The 21,925-nt window shown below is 43.9% G+C and overlaps 1 protein-coding gene across 4 annotated transcripts in view; it reads left to right on the top strand.

The window, feature by feature from the left end:
* The first annotated feature begins 2,882 nt into the window (after window positions 1-2,882).
* The window catches only part of ATP10D (ATPase phospholipid transporting 10D (putative)), an 82,519-nt gene continuing 63,476 nt past the window's right edge, over window positions 2,883-21,925 (top strand). For 3 of the 4 annotated variants that reach the window (XM_025187433.2, XM_025187436.2, XM_025187427.2), the window contains exon 1: window positions 2,883-3,349. The gene's annotated coding sequence lies outside the window, so the exon portion shown is untranslated. Of the gene's footprint in view, window positions 3,350-6,450; window positions 6,727-21,925 lie in introns of those variants that run through there. The other variant, XM_075930467.1, reaches the window with a different exon arrangement.

The raw sequence follows: 21,925 nt of genomic DNA, 5'->3' as shown, positions 1-21,925 counted from the left end.
CCAGTCTGCTAAGAGAGACACTTAAAAAGTGGTCTGCCCATTATGTGTACAAGCAACATGCAGACAAGGCCAGAAAGATGTATGCAACACTTATATACAGTAATTCCTCATTTAACATGGTAGATACATTTCAGAAAATGATCGTGCTAAGCGAAAACATGTTATGTGGGGTCAATTTTCCCATTGAAAATAATGGAAAAGGTGGGGGTTGCGTTTCAAGCACGTGTGCGCTCACGGCTCCAGCCTGTACTTGCTAGCAGCTGGCCGCTGAGCACAGGCAGCTGCCTGGGGACCGAGACCGGGACATATGGTTGGGGGAGAAAGGAGACTGGGTTACAGCAGGGAGGGGAGGTGTTTGGCTCTGGGAAAGGGAAGGGAAAGAGAGGGAAGGGGAATTGGGTTGGGAGTATGCCCTGTGACAGGTCTGCTGGGACCCGTACTGCATTCGGCGAGGGGGAGTCGGCAGGAAGCAAGCGGCGAACCCTCCGCCACTTTGCAAGGATGCGGGGGAAGACCCATGTAGCTGCCAGGGACAGGCCAGCTGGGGAAACTGTTATTTCAGGGATGGTCGTGTTATTCAAAAAATGTTCCCTAAAAAAAAAAATCATGCTATCACGAAAAAGTGTTAAGCGGGCACATGTTAAACGAGTAATTAGTGTATAATGATCTTGTGATTCATGTGGACAAAAGGAGGCCTTTGTTAAAGATCAATTGCCTCTCTCCCTTTAGCTAAGGTGTGAGAGCTCACAATATGCAGACTTGTCTATGCAGACATTTTGCAAAGTTTCTCTTTGTTACTAGTCCCATTTTGGTCTAATCTGTATATTAACTACCAGCTGAAGTTGTCATTCTAAACATTGCCTCATCTTAGCCATGCTCTGCGTGAAATGACAAAATGCTTAAAATGCAGGTCAGCAATTACTTTTTCACTAATTACACTGTTTGACAAGATCTAAATTGCAGTAATGTGTTTTGTAACTGTTTACTCATAGACTTGATCAAACAAGATGTATCTGGTCTCCCATATTCCAATGTGTGTATGTGTATTTTACCCATCACCTTTCTATTTAACTAAAACAAAAAGAAAACACCACTGCTTTCACCCATCCTACCGCTACTCAGTAACATCTTTGATATGCTCACTATTTTCCTTTACTCGGTTTCCAAGGTTGCTGTTTCAAAATGAATAGAATTTTAAGGGGGAAATTCAAATAATCATCAATTAGGTTTTTAATATCGCATTCAGATATACACATTGCAAAGCAATTTAAAATACTGCCTTAAATGAATTCCCCAAATAAGGGAGCCTCTTCCTCCAACAGAAGAGATTGGGAGGTCTATAGCTTTTAAACCTATGGTTTGCAACCTTATTAAAACAAGTTATGAATCTTGTACCTCTGCATGGCCCCACATACTATTTCATCCTAGAGCAATGGTTCTCAAACTTTTCAGCATCACGCCCCCTTTTTGATTTTTGAGAAACCCCCTCCCCATAGCATCAAAACTTGAGGAGAAAAAAAAAAAAAGGAACTGACAGGGCAAAAATCAAAAATAGCAGCAGAATTGAAGGGGGAGCTTGGTTGCCTCACGCCCCCCCTAAAATTTCTTCACACACCCCAGTTTGGGAACCCATGTCCTAGAGCCGTGGTCACCAACAGGTCGATCACGATCGACCGGTCAATCGCGAGGCCTCGACCGGTCGATCGCGAGGCGTCCTGTCTGCCCCGCCCCCATTTCCCTCCCACCCCTGAGAAGCCCCACTACTTACCTCAAGTGAAAATGGAGGTAGTGTCAGCTTCCCGGGGATGGACAGAAGTCCCACAGCTTAGCGCCACTTCCGGCGATTCCAGAAGTGCGCTAGCTGCTTGGCCGGGTGTACTGCGGGAGGGAGCATCGGCTCCCTGCACCACACAGGAAGGGTGAATCAGCCCCGCGGGAGGTGCGCAGGGGGTTTCCCGGCGCGTGCAGGGGGGTTGGCCCCGGGACAGGCACATGCGCCGGGCTTCCCTGCACGTGGGGGGGGGTTGGCGCTGGGACAAGCGCGCGCAGGGCTTCCCTGCATGGCGGGGGATGGAGGGGTCGGTCCCCATGGCAGACGTGCGTGCAGGGCTTACCTGCACGGGGGGGTTGGCGCCAGGGCAAGTGCGCGCGGGGTATCCCTGCGCCAGGGGGTTGGTCCCCTGGACAGGCGCGTGTGTGGGGCTTCCCTGCACGGCGGAGGGGTTGGCCCCGGGGCAGGCGTGCGCGCGGGCGGGGCTTCCCTGTGCGGGTGGGGGGGTCGGCCCTGGGGCAGGCATGCGCGGGGCTTCCCTGCGCCGTGTGGGGTTGGCCCCGGGGCAGGCACACGCTGGTTTCCTTGGGGGGGGGGAGAATCCTGGGAGGAGGGAGATGCAGGGGACTCTCTGCCTCCACTGGCACCCCACTCCCCAGCCACAGAACTCTGTCCCCATTCCTGTCCCTACTCTCCGAACTCTGTCCCCACTCTCCTGTCCTCAGCTACCAAACTCTGTCCCTATTCCCGTCCCTGGTCCCTGAACTCTGTCTCCGCTGGCACCCTGTCCCCAGCTGCAGAAACTTGTTCTCTGCCCTCCCAACATCCTGTTCCCTCTCCCCTGCCCCCAGCCGCAGAACTCTGTCCCCACAAAATGTATAATTATAAATGCTTCATTTTAGATTTGAATAGCATGAATAAAAAACAGACCATTTATTTCATAACTATAAACACGTGATTTTAATTTTATGTATCGCATAATTTAAAAATAAACTGTTTATCAGGGTGTGTAAGTAAGGGCTAGGGATAGCAAGTGATGCACAGGAGAATAGAGAGGGCGGGGCTTCAAGGAAGGGGCGGGGCGGTAGATCTTCGCCTGTTCTGAGATTTAAGAAGTGATCTTGGGTGTAAAAAGGTTGGAGACCACTGTCCTAGAGCATAAGGGCAAAGTGCAGCACACTAGAGGAAACAGAAAGAGAGCAGAAAAAGGGAGAGGGGAGAACAATAAAAAGGAGCCGAAAACAGGAAAAGTAAAAGTAGGAAGAAACCAGGGCTGGAGTGAAAGATCAGGGAAGAGACGTGTGACCCTAACGCAGCACCGAAGGGCTCTGGGGGTCCCAGCAGCTAGCGTTAGGGAGAGCCATTCAAGAAGTGCCTCGCGGAGACTTCAGAGAGGGCGAGACCGGCCTGTGATTCGCCGCTCCGAAGGAAGGAGGCTGGCCCAGCGGGACTTCCTTGGGAAACTGGCGAGCTAGGTGCGCGCCGCAGCAGCAGCAGTAGCTGCAAGGACGCTTTGGGCGGCGACGCCGGGGCGGGCAGTGGTGTGGAAATGGCAGCAGCGCCGTCCGAGTGCGACCGGTAAGCGTGAAAGCGTGAACCCCCCCTGCTGCTAACGCCTCCTCCTCCCCTTTCTTCCTTTGTGCTGCAGCTCAGCTTCCTGCTAAAGCCGGCGAGGGGCGCTTGGTCCGAGGCGCAGCGTCATAACCCCCCCGGGAGTGCCCCCCTTGTTTAATTCTGGCCATGCATGATTTTAACCGAGTTTGGCTTGTATTTAGTTGTTGCGCCGCGTGGGAGTTAATGCCTAACCGCAGTTTCCTGAACCCCGCCTCTCCTACTGCATCTTTAGGAAGGTTACAATAGGCCACGTGGGGGAGGGGCGCAGCAGGAAATACAGTCAGACCCTGTGTATGCTGGTTGACTGAATTACTTTTCTGATTGCCTTCAGTGGGAAGGGGCGAGATGGGGGTGAGGGAGGAAAAGGAATAAGGTGTATAAAAGCAAAAACTGGATTTGGTGCATAGTGGGATAAGAGAGAGTCTGGCTGTGTATTTATTCAGAGAGACTGTTGCTGGTTTGCCTGTCTTCTGTCCAAAGGTCCTATATGCATATAGGGCGCTCTTGTATTGGGCGTGGCCAACTGCTAATAAACTAAATGAGCCAGAACTGAGGGCACAGTCTAACTGAAGATCCTGACTTGTGTTCTTATGGCCTTACCACAGAGAACTTTGTAGGTTGCACTGGGTTTTTCCAGGATCTTTATGGCCATAAATGTGGGGAAGGAAGTCATGAAAACTATAGCCAGGGAAATGTGTGTTCATTGTTGATTTAAGCCTGTACAACATTAATAAAACGTTGTATCCCTTTGGACTAGGAAACTTTTGGCCTCTGCTTGTGTAACTTAATCTATAATGCCCAACATGTGAGATCTTTGAAGGATCAGACTCAAAGGCTGTGTCTAGACTGGCAAGCTTTTCCGCAAAAGCACCTGCTTTTGCAGAAAAACTTGCCAGCTGTCTACACTGGCCACTTGAATTTCCACAAGAACACTGACGATCTCATGTAAGAAATCAGAGTTTCTTGCGGAAATACTGTGCTGCTCCTGTTCAGGCAAAAGTCCTTTTGTGCAAAGCTTTGCACAAAAGGGACAGTGTAGACAGCTCAGATTTGTTTTGCGCAAAAACACCCCGATCACGAAAATGGCAGTCGGGGCTTTTTTGCGGAAAAGTGTCCGTGCCAATCTAGCTGCTCTTTTCCGCAAATGCTTTTAATGGAAAACTTTTCCGTTAAAAGCATTTGAGGAAAATCATGCCAGTGTAGACATAGTCAAAGTGTTTTAACTCTTCTATTGATGATCAGAAAACCAAATATTTTCAAGTTGAGTATAAGTCAGACTTTGATAATGAACAAATGAAAAAAGTTTGCCAATATAGAAATGGGTACAATCCTGAAAGACTGCTGCAAATGGGAGGACAGCACGTGCAGGTCTTTCAATGAAATCTGAAATCTCTATTTAGGTTAAATGCAGATAAAAGATGGGTGGGGTAATATCTTTTATTGGCCAACTTCTGTTGGTGAGAGAGGCAAGTTTTCAAACTACACAGAGCTTTCCTTCAGGTTTGAGAGATACCAAGAGTGCTACAGCTGAATAAGAGTATTCTGCCTTTCTCAAACCTGTAGAAGAGCTCTGTGTGGATTTTTTGTCTCACACCAATGGAAGTTGGCCCAATAAAAGGTATTGCACCGGAATTGTTGCTCTCATATCCCTGGGCTACAACAATACTGCATAAAGAGTATAGGTTCATGCCCGTGGGTCTTAAGGGAGTGTCAATTATTCTGTAAGAAAAAGATGCTACTGTGCAGTATATTTGACCTTTGAATATTAAACTTTGAGAGATGACTGATCGCAACATAAGAGAATTTTTTAAATAACCCAATAGCTTTCTTTTACTTTGATAATGTGTGATCTAGTCCATATGCATGTAGTGCTGCTGCTTTAGTATTATTGCCTCCATATTACTCTTTTTTGCTAGCCATTCGAGGATTATGTGAAAATGTCAGACAACTGAGAACTTGATGTGAAACTCACTTATTTTTAAGGGCTGCTTTCCCTCAGACCTTTTCTTTTTATGTAAATGTGGTCTGTTGAGTTTTGCAGGGAGGCAGTAGAGGTAAAATTAAAACCTTGATCTAGAAAGTGAAGGTATGTATTGGATTTTTTAAAATTATTATTTATCACAGACATTGGGGAGGGACTGAGCTTTTTTCCACATTTAACATTAATGAAAGATTTAGTCTCTGTAACTTGTAGTAAGTAGGCAGATCTGGGCTCACACAGGAGTCCCTTGGAAATCCATGAAGCTTAATATGGTCATAGGATAGAGGTGTACCTACATACAACAAGTAGTAGAATTTGGGGGCCATCATCTAAAACTGATAACCCAGAAGTAACAGTTCCAAAGGGAAAACTCTTGTGCTGCAGTTGTGGATATTGAACAGGAGGGTTTATTTCATATGATTAATACTTCTATCAAAGGTATTTATATGTACTGAGTGCCTCACAGTCTTTAATGTATTTATTCTTGGATCACCCATGTGAAGCAGGGAAGGATAATTATTTCTGTTTTACATTTAAATAACTGAGGCATGGAGAGACTCAGGGTATGTGCACACTATAGTGCCACAGCTATGGCACTATATCCATTCCGTTGTGGTATCTATAATGTAAACATTTGCTACAGTGATGGAAGGGTTTTTCACACTCTGGAGTGATGTAGCTAGGTTGACCTAGATTTTGGGTGCAGGCCAGGTCTAAGTGACTTGCCCCAAGCTGTAACAGGAAGTCTATAGTAGAGCAGGGATTTGGATCCAGGTTTCCCAAATCTATGCTGTCCTAAATTCTAGGCTATACTTCAAACTGTTGTATTGTTATTATCTAATAATGGACCCTCACTACTGACCTGTGAGGAATGTACTATATACAGGAGGAAAATGGTCACTGATTGCAGATACTGCAATTAAGAGTTTTGTGTACTAAGCCTCTCTGAAAGGATATGTTGATTCTTGAGACTTTTTTTCTAGCAAAGACAAGGTCAAAATCTCTACGGAGTACCAAAGACCAATTTGACCCTAGTAACTAACTCAAGGTCATACCAGAAGAGCCAGGGTTAAAACCTGGGAATCGATTTGGTCTCTGTTTTATATTCAGGCCTCTTCACCATACAATTGAGAAACTAAAATAAAAACTAATAATTTGTATTTGAGCTGTGAGATATTGTAGGGAGTGCTTTCACTGAACTTATTTCACAGATCTGAAACTGTCCTCCCTTAACAGGCATATTTTACAGTGTTGCAGCACCTTTTATAGTGATTACAGAGGTTATACCTGTGAGGAATATCATTGAGCACTGGACTGCTGTATATTATTACAGACCAATGTACTGATTGTCTCTCTTCTGGTAGGCACTTCAATTTTGACATTGATTCATAAATGGATGATTAAAATTTACTTTTATCTTTAATTCCATTGTACAGTATGTTGTTTTGGTGCCTGTGTCATGGCAGCAAAAGTTCCTTTGCATTACAGTAACCACACAACTTCTCTGCATGTTGCTATGCTACAGTTCAGCTGACTAAGCGATGGTGCTGAGAGATATGAAAAATCCACCTCCCAGAGCACTGTACCTATGCTGACCTAACTCCCTTGGATAATGCTTCTGTCAGTCTATCTAAGGTATCTCAGGGAGGTACTGTTACTACAATGGAAGGAAAAAAACTTTTGTTGCTGCATCTGCATCAGTGGTCTCCAACCCTTTTAAGCATGAGATCACTTTTTGAATTAAAGTGCAATCCAGGATCAACCTCAAACCCACACACTCTTGCCCCACATCCTTCCCACCCCCTTCTCTAAGGCCCGACACCTGCTCACTCTATCCTCCCTTCCTTCCCCATCCTCACTCACTTTTATCAGGCTGGGGGTGTAGAGGGCTGGAGTGTGAGGGAGGGAGATATTGAGCTAAAAGATTTGGAGTGTGGAAGTGGTTCTGAGCTGAGCCTGGGGCAGGGAGTTGAGGTGCAGGAGTGGCACAGGCTCTGGGAGGGAGTTTGGGTGCGGGGGGACTCAGGGCTAGAGCAAAGGTTTGGAGTGCAGGAGGGGGTCAGGAATGCAGCCTCCAGCTGGGCACCATTTACCACAGGTGGCTGCTGGGTCATGATGCAGGTTTACCCTTAGTCTGGCCCTGCACTACTCCCGAAAGCAGCCAGCAAACTGTCTCCATCCCTGCTTCTGCCCCCCACCCGCTCTGTAGAGATGGGGTACAGGATGGAGGGAAGGATACCCTGACATCAGTACCCCCCGTCCTCTTTTTCCTGTGTCCTGCACAGCAGTCAAGAGGCTCCCAGGGCTGGGAGTCAGCTCCAAGGTAGAGGGCAGGAGCAGCACAGCAGTGCTGAGAGGGGCAGATAAAGTCCTGTCAGGATCACCTGTCTGAGGCTCCAAGATCTACCAGTAGATCCAAATCTGCTGGTTGGTGACCACTGATCTACATTATGGAGTTATGCCATTATGGAGTTATGCCAAAGGAGTGCTACTATAGTCCCCAAAGAAATAGCCTCAGTCATCTTCTAAGTACAGTGGCTAAGGGGAATAGGTGGTTGTTTCTGCTCCAGTGAAAACATTGATAATAGTTAGTATTGACATCCCATTGAAATTAATGGGTACTTCACACTTCCTTTAGGATTATTTTTCCAGCATGTTTGGGGGGAGAGGGGAGAAATACTAAAGTGGGTTGTGCCCCTGAAAGCTCTTGATACCATTTACATTTTTTGTTAGTCTTTAAGGTGCTGCAGGACTATTTGCTGGTTTTTTCAGTTACAAACTAACATTACTACCCTTCTGAATACTACACTGGTTCACCTTTAGAAGGCTATATTCAAAAGAAGTCAAAATGTTTGGGTGTTTTTTTTGAGAATGACCTACGGACATTTGTTTTTCCAAATGTGGGCTGTGCCTGTTTTTCCTTCTAAAAAGTCCTGAAGGGTATTTTCTCCCTGATTGTTTTTTACATTAGAATTTCAGGTCTTGCCTGTATAGCTTGTTTAACTTGTAGGAGGCAATCTACTGTCCTCAGTAATTCTTTGGCTAGTACAGTTGTGTCCACACTAGGAACACTTTGCTTGTGTGGTATACGTATTTCTACCAGTAAAATACTTGTGTAGTCATGGCCCTTAAGAGATAGAAATGTTTGGGAAAATAGATTGAAACTAGCCTAGAACATTGTATATTGGTCCTGTGTACATAAGGAAGACTTGCATTTCATTTATGAGAGGCTGTGAGAAGGAACAGAGAGAGGAGGCAGCATGATAAAAGGTGGTCCTATAGTCAAGATTTTTAGAAAAGGGTTTAGAGCCTGATGCCCCATGGCATCCACATATCCCCATTTTGAACATGATGAGCCTGCAAAGTCTGGGGGTGTTTAGATTTGGCCTAATATTTATACAGGGATTTGAAGAAAAATTGTGATTTGAACCCTAAATATCCTGATCCATATTTGGAACCATATCTTATTTTACTTAAAGGGTATTACTTTGCTCCCTGAAACATTCTCAGCCTTATCCCAACCATATGGGATTTAGTTTACAGTTTAAATTACCCTTGTAGTTGTCCTTGTACCCGTTCCATAGCATTTCTTAGTTCCTAACAGCTCTTTGCTGTTTTGGGCAGGGCCTTCTCACTGTATTTTAACTACTAGCAACCAGAGGAGCTCTTATGTAGGTTGACTGGTGTGTTAAGGGTTTCGGGAAGCGATGGGAAATAGGAGAAAGGGATTTCCAGGGAAGGCAGCTTGTGGACTAGAGCAGAACATTTTTCTAACATGGGGCAACTGGTAAGCTGTAGAGGCTCCTTTAAACCCATTTGTTCTCACCTTTGGGAAGCTATTGAAGGAATCCATCCAACATGAAGGCAGTGATGCTGTTGAGGAGCACGTTAAGAGTTCAGTTAAAAAATCTCCATGTTACCTGGGGAAAATCTGTTACTCTTGGGTCCTACTGCTTCTTAGGCATGGGCAGCTGGTATGCAAGGTGAGGGAAGGCATTGCCTTCCCAAACCATCAGGCATGGTCATGCCCATGCCCACACTGTGCCCTCAGAACACCTACTATAGGCATACTAGGGCAGAGTGTTGCTGTCCCCGAGCATCTGTTCTCCCCATGCTCCAGGCCAGGGAGACTGGGGCTGCATGCCCTTCTCCCTCTCCAGTGCTCCAGGGTCGGGGAGTCTCGGATTGCGTGCTCTACCCCTCCTCGCCCTGTTGTGGTGGGGGGTACACGTGCTTGGCGTGCTGCCCTGCTTCCCCATGGTGTGGACAGGCCGGGCCTCAGCAGAAGGGATGGGGCTGGAGGTGAGTCTGGGGGCTTGCCTCTCCCAGCCTTACCTTCACAAACTGCCCATGTTCTCAAGTATCGTTTTGTATGGGGCTGGAGTGAGCTGTATGTGGATTCTTGTCACTTTATATTTGTTCAGATCCTATATTAGTTCAGATCCTACTTTTGTGACTCTGAACGTACAGTAAACTGATTGGACTGTACTTGAATCCAGGGGGGTTTCAATCTTTTTCTTTCTGATCCTCATCCACCTCCCCGCCCAACATGCTATAAAAACTTCACTGCTCCACTGTGCCATAGCCACTGTTTTTTGCATATGGAAACCAGGGCACAGTTAGGGGGGTATCAAGCAGGGCAATTGCCCAGGGTCTCACACCGGAGGGGGCACTACAAAGTTAAGTTGCCTGGTCTTTGGCTTTAGTCCTGGGTTGTGGGGCTGGAAACTCCAGGCTGCAGTCCTGTGCAGAGGGACTTCAGCTTTGTGCTCTGGGCCTAGTGAGTCTAATGCCTGCCATGCTTGGCAGACCTCTTGAAACCTGCTCTCGGCCTTCCCAGGGGTTTCAGACTGTCAGCATTTCCACTTGTTCCCTCCTCTTAATCAGGCTTGTAGGTAGCATTGTAGGGTCAGATACTGGTCTGGTTGTGCAACTTTCATAGTTCTTCTCATTTGTGTGCTATTCTGGTCTGTGTGCTATTCTGGTCTGGGCGTGTTTCATATACCCTTTATGTAAGTATAAATTACTACACGACAGTAAAAAAGCTAGAGAACTGAAAGTGGCCAAACCATTCTTTCAGTTGATAGAGTTCTCATGTCTTACAGGCTACTTACAAACAGCACAAGCCACCTATGCAGTTAAATGTAACACAGGCACCCCAGAGTTACGTGAAAATTTAAATTCTGATTTATGAAAGCCAACTCCATTAAATACAGGACTATGTAGCACTTTAAAGACTAACAAGATGGTTTATTAGATGATGAGCTTTCGTGGGCCAGACCCACTTCCTCAGATCAAATAGTGGAAGAAAATAGTCACAACCATATATACCAAAGGATACAATTAAAAAAATGAACACATATGAAAAGGACAAATCACATTTCAGAACAGAAGGGAGATGCGGGGGGGGGGGGGGGGGGGGCGGGAGAGGGGAGGTAAATGTCTGTGAGCTAATGGTATTAGAGGTGGGGAAAGGTAAATGTCTGGGAGCTAATGGTATTAGAGGTGATAATTGGGGAAGCTATCTTTGTAATGGGTAAGATAGTTAGTGTCTTTGTTGAGACCGACGCGTAGAGTGTTGAATTTTAGCATGAATGACAGTTCAGAGGATTACCCTTGAAGTGCAGATTTAAAAGGCTTCTGAAGCAGGTAATTAAGTCGTTGAGACAGTGTCCTTTCTGGTTGAAATGGCAAGAAACTGTTTTTTCTTTGTGATCCTGTCTAATATCTGTTTTGTGGGCATTGATCCTTTGGCGAAGTGTCTGAGACGTTTATCCAATGTACAAAGCAGACGGACATTTTCGGCACATGATAGCATAAATTATATTTCTGGATGTATCCTTTGGTATATATGGTTGTGACTATTTTCTTCCACTATTTGATCTGAGGAAGTGGGTCTTGCCCACGAAAGCTCATCATCTAATAAACCATCTTGTTAGTCTTTAAAGTGCTACGTAGTCCTATATTTTGTTTCAGCTACACCAGACTAATACGGCTACATTTCTAACTCCATTAAAGACACTATGCAGATTTAACTTGGGTTTGCAAAGACTTTGTCAGTGTCTCTTGCAGCTTTCTTGTTAGAGGAAACAGTAACAAATGCCTTCCCAAGAGAGGATTATTATTGTTTGCTTTCCACAATGTAAATTGATCCTTATGCTTCTGGGTGCTCATTATTAAACATCTAGAGGTTTAGAAAAATAACTCTTGATTGTCAAAACAGATTAAGAGGCTAAACCATAAATCCTTATGTACATTTAGTCTTTGTAGTTTTGATACTGAAATCAAAGGGTTATTATTTATGGACTACCATAGCATGGGCAGTCGGTGAAGGTAGGGCTGGGGGAGGCAGGCTTCTTCTCTACCTACAGCCCTACTCCCTTCTCCTGAGGCCCCACATCCCACCACAGGGAGGGGAGGAGGCGGGGCAGCATGCTCAGCACGTGCCCACCCCCATTACGAGGAAGGGATGCGCACGCACATGTACCCCAGCCCTGGAGCACCGGGGAAGGAGGAGGGCATGCAGCTCCAGCCTCCCTGGCCCAGAACATAGGGTAGGTGGATGCTCCGGGGCAGCAACACTCCGCCTCAGTACGCGTACAGCAGGTGTTGTGTGGGTGGGGCCATGCCTGGCTGTTTGGGAAGGTTGTGCCTTCTCCCACCTAGGATACTGGATGCCCATGACCACATGTATTTGTGGGCCTCTGCAGTTGGTAAAATTGGCCAACTAACAGTGATCTGTATAATTCACATACATCTGCAACCTCTTGTGTTTGTATCAGATCTTTCCTGTTCAAAGATGGTATCAGCTGTTTAAGAATCATCATCGGTCACCCTTGTATCCCCATGCTAACGGAGCACCATAAGAGCCTGAAAATGCATAAGCAGGAGGAGGTGGAAAGTGGGCCTTCTAAGAATATCCCCTATCTTTCCCTTGGTTGCTCCCTGAAGAGGTTTTCCAGGAGCATTAATGAAGCCATTCTGTATGTCGTAAGGGGGAGTTCAGGAGCTCTGGGAAGCTCACTGCAGGGGACGAGAGCCTCGCGCTCCCTGCGGCATTTCAAAGCAGCAGTGCTGCGTGGAGCCTGAGGTCTGGCCTTGGTCTCCATGTGGCGCTGCTGCTTTGAAGCATCCCCTCCATGTCCGCCGGCGGAAGCAACTAGTCAACTAGCGTATCAGCTATCCAATAAGCATTTGCTTATTGGATAGTCGACTAGTCCTTCACCTCCCTAGCCAGGAACACATCTGCCACAAATGGCAATAATTTTCTGTATTGCAGCTGGAAAGCTTCATGGAAGGGAAGATTTTTTTTTTTTTCTGCGAGGAAAGGAACGAGTGCACTTAACTAAAAATAATTTGGAGAAAAGTCTTAGAGCGGTAACCATGTTAATCTGTATCTGCAAAAACAATGAGGAGTCCTGTGGCACCTTAGAGATTAACAGATTTATTAGGGAATAAGCTTTCATAACCCACAAAAGCTTATGCCCTAATAAATGTGTTAGGCCACATCTACACTGCAGCGCTATTTTGGGATACTGGAGGAATCCAAAAATAGCTATTCCTCATCTTTTGAGTGCTCCTGTTGTTTCGAAATGTAACGGGCTTGCTATGCTGACATTCCTGTAAGCCTCATTCCATGAGGAGTAAGGAATGTTTCAGAATAGCGATTTATTTTGAAATAAGTGCTGTGTAGACAGCACCAAATTTCGAAATAAGCTATTTCAAAATTGACTCAAAATAAGGCTTATTTCGAACTTTGGGTGCAATGTAGATGCACCCTTGGTTTCTAAGGTGCCACAGGACTCCTTGTTGTTTTTACAATAATTTGGAAATAATTGCAAGTGAAAACGATGACATGTAGCAAGGCATGTTGACAGGAGAGGATAGAAGTAGTCAAAGGGAGTAATCCAGAAAAAAAGTGAGGGTGGCATTTAAGGACTTAAATGGTGTTAGTATTGTAGCACAATATATAGTGATATAAAGCTTTAAAGCACTATTAGCTAATCCATACCACATCACTGAGAGGTAGGTAATAATTTTGCAGAAGGAAAATCTGATGCAGAAAAAATAAGTGACTTTCCCAGAGCTACACAGCAAGTCATTAACAAAGTAGTAATTGGAACTCAGCAATTCCAGGCTTCCAGTCCATGTTCAGTCTGCTAGGCCCTGTTGACTCTAAATGGATGAAGGAAGAGTGGGAGCAATGCCTTAAAGTGAATATTCAAACACAAACTTGGATATTGAAGGCTTTTGCAAAAGAGCAAGGAATGCAAGAGGTAAAGTAACGTTATTTTGACAGTAGCATGCTGCTAAAACATCAGTTCTTGACTCCACTCTGGTTTTACAGCAGGAAAGCTAATGTACATTAGTTATCTTGCTGCAAAAAATACATCTTTCTTGTTAGTGAAGACAGCCTCAGTGACTCTGTGATTTAACTTAACAAAAAGTCTGGTAATACTTTAAACTAGCAAAACATGTAGATGGTATCATAAGCTTTCGTGGGCACAGCCCACTTCTTCAGATGACTGGCTGGCTGTGCCCACGAAAGCTCATGATACCATCTACATATTTTGTTAGTCTTTAAAGTGCTATCAGACTTTTTGTTGTTTTTTAAGTTTATTCTGTACAGACTAACTCGGCTACCCCTCCAAAGTCTGTGATTCAAATTATGTAATCCATTATTTAATGGTTACAGAGACCAGAATTTGCTCCCAAGATATTGTTTCAGCTGTCAAACCTAAAATGTGACCTTTTAGATTCTTTTCTTCTCTGTTTGCAAAGTCTATATTTTAAAATTAGACTTTTAAAAAATGGTGCAAGTGACCATGTCTGAGTAAGACTATGACTGCAGATCACTTTTAAATAGCTATGAAACAAAGGGGGGAAATGGGATTTTTTTATTGGTAGAAAAGGCATGAAAAGTAGATTTAAAAAAAAAAAAAAACACCTTCTTTTCTTTTATTGCAATTTTCTGTCCCATGTAGGCCAGAAAGCTTGTATGAACAATTATACCACAGGATAAATAGTCAAAGTAGAATTGTTTAAAAGCAAGGTGCAGCAAAAGGGATTTTTAAAGCTTTAGTGTTTGTTAAATATTTAATACTTTCACCTTTTAAAATATGTAAAAAGTTTAACTATAAATGTCCCTTAAACTTCCCAGTATGCCGGGAAGCCCAGACTTCTCATATTCTTGATTTTATAAGGTTAAAACATAAGTAGGAAAAATTATTTCTAAATCTAAAAAAATCAAAACATTTCAGGCTTTTTAAAGGATCAAGCACAATCACAATTAAAAAAGAAAAAAAATCTATTGCATAAATAAATCAATGAAAAGCAGGTGAGGCTGTGTCAGAATGTCTGCACTGCAGTTAAACTCCTGCAGCTGACCCATGTCAGCTGACTTGGGCTCATGGGACTGGGCTACGTGGCTGTTGAAATGCCATATAAATATTCAGGCTGGAACTTGGGTTCCTGTGAGGGGCAAGACCCCTGTAGCCTGAGCTACAGCCTGAATGTTTACACCACAATTAAACAGCCTCACAACCTGAGCCCCAGGAGCTTGAAGTCATTTGATATGGGCCAGCCGCAAGGTTTTAATTGCGGTGTAGACATGCTATACGTGGCCTGTCCAAATAGTTTTCCAGAAAGTTTAGCTTACTGACATAGTTCTTCCTTTTTCTGCTGTCCAGGGTGCATTGACTAAGGCTTGCCTATATCTATTGTTCCCAATCTGCCTGTAGGCTAATTAGTTTAATTCCTGTAATTTGATTTTTTTTAAAGTTGTTTTTGTTGATGTAATTCCCTCTTTACTTTCCCTAAAAGTCACCACAACAAAATTCTATCATTACTATTTGTAATGACACAGGACTCTGGCATTAAAAGTGGTAATTAGCTTGTAACTTTAAAATGCTCAATACATGTCCCTTTTAGCAAAGAAATACTACAAATCTGACGTTTCAAGAGCGGAGTAAATAACCCACAAAAGGTAGTGAGTAGGTAGTTGTCAGAGTTTAAAGGTCTTGAAATATGAGGAATATTTCCTCTTTTATTCCATTTTCTCAGTTCCCACTCTGAAAATATCTTATTTCCACCGCTTACCAAAGACACATGTCTTCAAGTTTTAGAGACACCTGATTTTAATTTCACGTGACTAGATAATTTGTGTGTAGTATATTTGTTTTGTACGTGTGATCTGAATTTTGTATTGCATTCAATGAGCTGTGGAAGTTTTTGTAATTTAAGAACCTCACAAAAGACTGCCTCCTCTTGCCAAAACATCCCCATCAGATATGTTTGATGTTTATTTATGGGAAATGGCATTTATTTTTCAATAATTTTTTTTCATAATTTTAAGTAATAATCTAAAGAGTGTTGGCAGATACCCAACTCTGTTGTGCTTGGACCTGGAGAACACATTACATTTTCTCTTGCGTAGAACTAAAACAGTATTATATGTTGCAACAGATTTGACATTTTCCTGTGGCTTATGGGAAATAACTATTGCTTTATACAAAGATGCAGTATTAACCCAGTGTGACTCCACTAATGCTAAAGATGGCTGCATAATAGTGGTAGCTTGACAGACACTACATGGGATAGAGAAATCATGGGGGGGGGGACATCCCCTTGGATAAATAGCTGTTTAAGAAGTATTGTGTATTCATTTAATAAAATTAAGGCAACTCAGTTTGAAAATCCTTCCAGTTTATCACAGTAAAGAAGGTTGAGGGAATTTTGCTGTTTCTCAAGATTTTCAAAGCACCAGGGTTATAGGCCAGATATGAGACTCTTCCAATGTTCCCTCTAATCTTTTCCATCTATGTGCCGAATACATTTTTATGTGCACCAAGGCATGTGTGAATGTGCACTGCTGGTAGAAACAATAACCCCTACTTGTGGGTGCTCTGCTAATCAGCTAGGTGGCATTTAAATTTCTCCTGAGTAGAGCGCACATCTTACAGGGAACGCTGCTCTTTTCTCATTCTTTATGACCGTGGATCTTGAGCTGATGAATTTAGGCTCCCTTCCTCATGTGTACTAGAGACAATATTGAGATATATACGCACGCGCATGCATACACACACACACAATGTCTATAAACTGTAATACAGTTGACACATCCCAGTGAGATGGTGGTGCTTGTTTGTGTGTGTAGTGCTTATCTCCTGATGGGAAAACTGATACAAACTGAAACAGGAGAGTGACTTGTGAGCCCCATCCCAGTCTCTTGGGGAAGAGGAGCACCAAAGAACACAGGATGGGATAAGGGGATGTGTCAGTCCCCGTAATACACGAGGTTCGAAGGGATGCCGGAAAGGATGAGACCACAACTGGGGGTTTTAAAAAGCACAAACTGATTTTATTTTGATGGCGCCAGACAATCATCAGAACAAAAATTAAACGGATTGCCAGACAACACAAAACAATTCCCTGAGGCTTTTCTAAATCACAATAATTCCCAATAACTGCCCAGGGGTTAGGAACAGTTGAATTAACACTGGTACTGTTCAATATCTTCATCAATGATGTAGATATTGGGATAGAGAGTACGCTTATTAAGTTTGCAGATGATACCAAACTGGGTGGGGTTGCGACTTCTTTGGAGGATAGAGACATAATTCAAAATGACCGTAGCAAGTTAGAGAAATGGTCAGAGGTAAACAGGATGAGGTTTAATAAAGAGAAATGCAAAGTGCTCCACTTAGGAAGGAACAATCAGTTCCATACATACAAGATGGGAAGCGACTGTCTAGGAAGGAGCATGGCGGAAAGGGATCTAGGGGTCATAGTGGACCACAAGTTGAATATGAGTCAACAGTGTGATGCTGTTGCAAAAAAAGCAAATATGATTCTAGGTTGTATCAACAGGTGTGTTGTAAGCAAAACTCGTGAAGTCATTCTGCCACTCTACTCTGCGCTAGTTAGGCCTCAGCTAGAGTACTGTGTCCAGTTCTGGGCACCACATTTCAAGAAAGATGTGGAGAAATTGGAAAGGGTACAGAGAAGAGCGACAAGAATGATTAAAGGTTTAGAGAACATGACCTATGAAGCCAGGCTTCATGAACTGGGCTTGTTTAGTTTGGAAAAAAGAAGATTAAGGGGGGACATGATAGCGGTTTTCAAATATCTAAAAGGGTGTCACAAGGAGGAAGGAGAAAACTTGTTTTTCTTGGTTTCTGAGGACAGGACAAGGAGTAATGGGCTTAAAGTGCAGCAGGGGAGGTTTAGATTGGACATTAGGAAAAAATTCCTAACTGTCAGGGTGGTCAAATATTGGAATAAATTGCCAAGGGAGGTGGTGGAATCTCCCTCTCTGGAGATATTTAAGAACAGGTTGGATAGACATCTGTCAGGGATGGTGTAGACGGAGCTTGGTCCTGCCTTGAGGGCGGGGGGCTGGACTCGATGACCTCTTGAGGTCTCTTCCAGTCCTATTATTCTATGATTCTATGGAATTGTTCATAGTGCTGATTATTTACACAACTTTATACAAGGAAACAGTGAAAAACCTAAACCACAACTATTTATAAATTAACGTAGTAACTTTTTAGCCACTGTCACTTGACAATCAATAAGGACAACTAAAAAATCAATTAGGGTAGGGATGATGGGGGGGCGGGGGGTGGTTATACCAGTTCTGGAGACAGCAGGAACACAAGTACCGGTCACATGCTCATAAACTGTCTCCACTTGGGTCGACCAACTCGGAGTACGCTCAGTAAGACTCGAGAGCGGGGGCTGCAAGGCGTCTGGGTGATCAGGCCAGGCGTTCACTCGATGCAAATCCCCAGTGAGAGAGGGGCTGCCTGCCTGTTTTATTGCCTGTGAACTTATCACCCCATAGGTTGGTTTTTGCTGCGGTGGATGGAGTAGCAGGCCTGAGCACAAGTCAGCCCATTGGCTGATCTTTCACTGCAATGGGTGGAGCGAGCATGCCCTTATATGGAAAACACTCCACCTCACAGACAGAGCCCCCTATACCAGCCTCAGAGGCATTACAGGCCATGGCTCCCTGCGACCGACAGCCACTTCTGATGTTCTGTCTCGGACAGGATGGTGCTCCAGAAGGAACAGATTAGAAGCAGAAGCGGAAAGGGATGTCATGAATGCTTCGTTTTGTCAATTTTGTTTCCCTGCTGGCAAGGCCCTGATGCAGCCTCCTCCCTCGTGGTTCCACACTGGCTGGGAACCAGCAGGAACAGCATTGAGAGTGAGAGTGGAGGAAAGACGGTCACCTTGTCCTCTGCCACAGCAGCCCCTCATGGTGTTAGGGAGTAAACCTTCCTTAATCCTTGCTGAATGCAGGAGAGAGACTAATTGCGGCTGGAACAACCCCACAGAAAATTTGAGAGAAAATCCCAGGTAGGGATTTGCAGTTTCCTTATTTTCAGCGTTATAAATAAGCAAGCCAGGCAAATTTTGTGCCACATTCAAGCAGGGTCTAGGCTTCTCTGATAGGGCCTGGCCCAGAAGTTGAGAGCCTGCTTTATGGTTTAATTGATAAATTCTGGTTGGCCAGTAGCCTTGGAATAGTGAAGATTAGAGGAGGTATAGCATGCAATAATGGTAATAATGTTGCGGGTTTTGATATGCTAACAGCTTATTTAGAAAACTAAGGTTGGGGTGAAAAGGGGCATCGTTAGACTGCTTAGCTAATTCTCCACCATGGGCTCACATACAATAAAAAAGTAAATTAAAACAGTAGAGTGTTGTTTTGGAATGTTAATTACTAAAGTATTTTCAAGGATGCTGCCAAGAAACTGATTTTTTTATAATTAAATATATTCTCCTTACATGCTTGAAACTAAGATCCAGATAGTATTTTCCCTTTATTGTATTAATGCATTGGCTTGTTGCAGGATTCCTTTAAGTGGAGAGGTGTCCATAACAAACACCATCCAGTTGGCTCTCATTCACATCTTTACTCGCAGTCTTTTTAGATAAGTTTCAGAGATAGCCCTTTAAGTCTGTTTTAGCAAAAACAAGGAGTTTGGTGGCACCCTAATTTTTTATAAAATAAGTTTTCATGAGTTGCAACTCACTTCATCAGGTGAATGAAAGGAAAGAAAAAGAAACAGATGGTAGGGGTACAGAGATGAGAGTGTTACATCAAAGCTAATTCAGTCACAGTGGATGTGGATAAGAAGGTGAGAATATTTTCACTCCTGGGTGTGAAGAGAGAAGTGAAACACAAAGTTTGATTTTTTCCAGCAACTTTAATTATGCAACCAAACAAGGCACAAGGCATAAGGGAGCGGTTGACAAAGGCTTCCTCTGTTGACCAATTCGCGTCTTGACTCGTGCGCTGTGCCAACGATCAGCTGAGCCGGCAAAGCATGGCGGCCATGTTTATTTTAACGACGCCAGGGATATTTAAATCCCGGCTTCTTTGACTATGTCGGGTAGCCTAGTTTACATGCCTCTGTCGGCAGAGACATGTAGTCTAGACATACCCTAGCAGTCTTAACGATTGTCAAGTTGCTGTTATCAGAACAGCAAAGGAGAGTTTAATAGCCATTTAAATGATTAACCTATAATCCTGGGTTTATTGACAATCCAAATGAGTATACGCTCTCCTCCCCCTTGCTGTCTCTGTATCAGAGGCAGCAAGGGAAGGGAGGGTGGGGTGGGAGAGAGGCAGGAGTCAGTGCCCATGGGGAGCTGACTTTTAAGCCGGCTCTCCGCATGTGCCACAGAGGCAGTGGGGGCAGGGAAGGTGGAAGCTGGTGCTCGGAGAGGGGGCATCTTAAGAGGCAGCAGCACAGTGGGGAGGGGACAGGCGGGATGCTGGAGCAGCTTCTGTCTGCAGGGAACTCAGCCCCCTTGCAGACTGGCTCCCACCTGCCACCCCACACTGCTGCCCCCATATTAGAGGCAGCAACACAGGGTGACAGGGGGCTCCCCAGGAAAGGGGCCAGGAATGCACTAGCACCAATCCCATCCCTGGGGGCCACTTAATTGTGTAATTGCTAAGATTTGACGTGGCTACACAATTATTAAATTAAAACGATAGCTAATATCCCGGAGGTGAAATGGTCAAAGTGATGGCTTAGTGGTGCTCAAGTTTTCCAGACTATTGTACCCCTTTCAGGAGACTTCACTTGTCTTGCATTGCCCTGCAATGAAAAACTACTTGTTTACAAAATTGGACATACAAATACCTTAGGGCATGTCTAGACTGTGCTACCCCATGTCTTAAGCCGCCCTTTATTTAAAAATATTTTTCGAAATAACAGGTGCACTATTTCAGCCTCCTAAGCCTCATTCTACGAAGGTTAAGGAATGTCTCGAAATAGTGTGTTGTTTCAAAATTTGGCGCTGTGTAGATTCGCCAAATTTCAAAATAAGCTATTTCGAAATAGAATTGAAATAAGATACTCAATTTGCGTAGCGCAAATTATGTGTCTTATTTGGAGTTTAGGGAGCTGTGTAGATACACCCTTAGTGTCACAACACATTATTGATGAAAATTACCTTCTCTTTTTTACTATATAGTTATAAAATAAATCACTTGGAATAAACATAACTTCAGTGTATGGTACATGCAGCAGTACAAACAAGTTATTGTCTGTATGAAATTTTACTTTGTACTGGCTTTGCTAATGCTTTTTACTAAAACTGTGAAAACGTTGAAATTAGTTGATAGATTACCTGGAAAACTTCTACAAGGGTATATGTACCCCTGATTGAGAATCACTGGCTTACGAAGGTGATCAGCTGCTTTCTGAATAAATATGAGTCAAACAAGACTGCACTTGTCAAGGCCAGAGGAAAAAAATGTGGCAATAATTGATATGCAACATGATGAGAGTGAGCAATTTAGCTGTGTGGATTGATAGGAAAGATCATATCTAAGATGTTGGGTGGAAAGAGTTAGCAAGGCTTCGGCTGGATATGAGGATCATAGTGAACTCTGAATTGAAAGTGTCAGAAGGGTAGTCGAGTTAGTCTGTAACTGGAAAAACTTAAAAAACAACGAATAGTCTAGCAGCACCTTAAAGACTAACAAAACATGTAGATGGTATCATGAGCTTTCGTGGGCACAACCCACTTCTTCAGACCACTTCTGAAGAAGTGGGTTGTGCCCACGAAAGCTCATGATACCATTGTCGCGAGAATCACAGGTCCGATGATGCATACCCAAGGGGGGAAGGACAGAACCAGGTGGACAGTTTTATCAAATAAAAAATATCTATTTATGACAGTGGTGAATTTATAGTATTTATTCTAAGATTTTTAATAGACCGTGTTAATAATGAATTTACAGTATTTATTATATTCTATGATTTCTAGTTAAACGTGTCAGAGATATAAGGATGGGAATGGCAAGGGGAATAGTCTCTAGTCTAAACATATCCAGCTACACTAATTAAATAACAGTGATAACTACAAACTCTATATACTACCCAAAACAACTACAACACTAAGCTTATACAACAAGAAAAAGTCAAATCATACATACCAACTTACACAGCACACGGAACATTTCACAGATATCAGTTTGGTTGCGAAGGCCTTGGTTACGCCCGAGAGTCAGGGGAGGTGGCTGGTCGGTTGAT

The sequence above is a fragment of the Pelodiscus sinensis genome, chromosome 5, assembly GCF_049634645.1.
Source record: "Pelodiscus sinensis isolate JC-2024 chromosome 5, ASM4963464v1, whole genome shotgun sequence".
NCBI lineage: Eukaryota > Metazoa > Chordata > Testudines > Trionychidae > Pelodiscus > Pelodiscus sinensis.
Note: the sequence above shows the minus strand (reverse complement) of the source record. Positions and strands in the feature narration are given on the sequence as shown.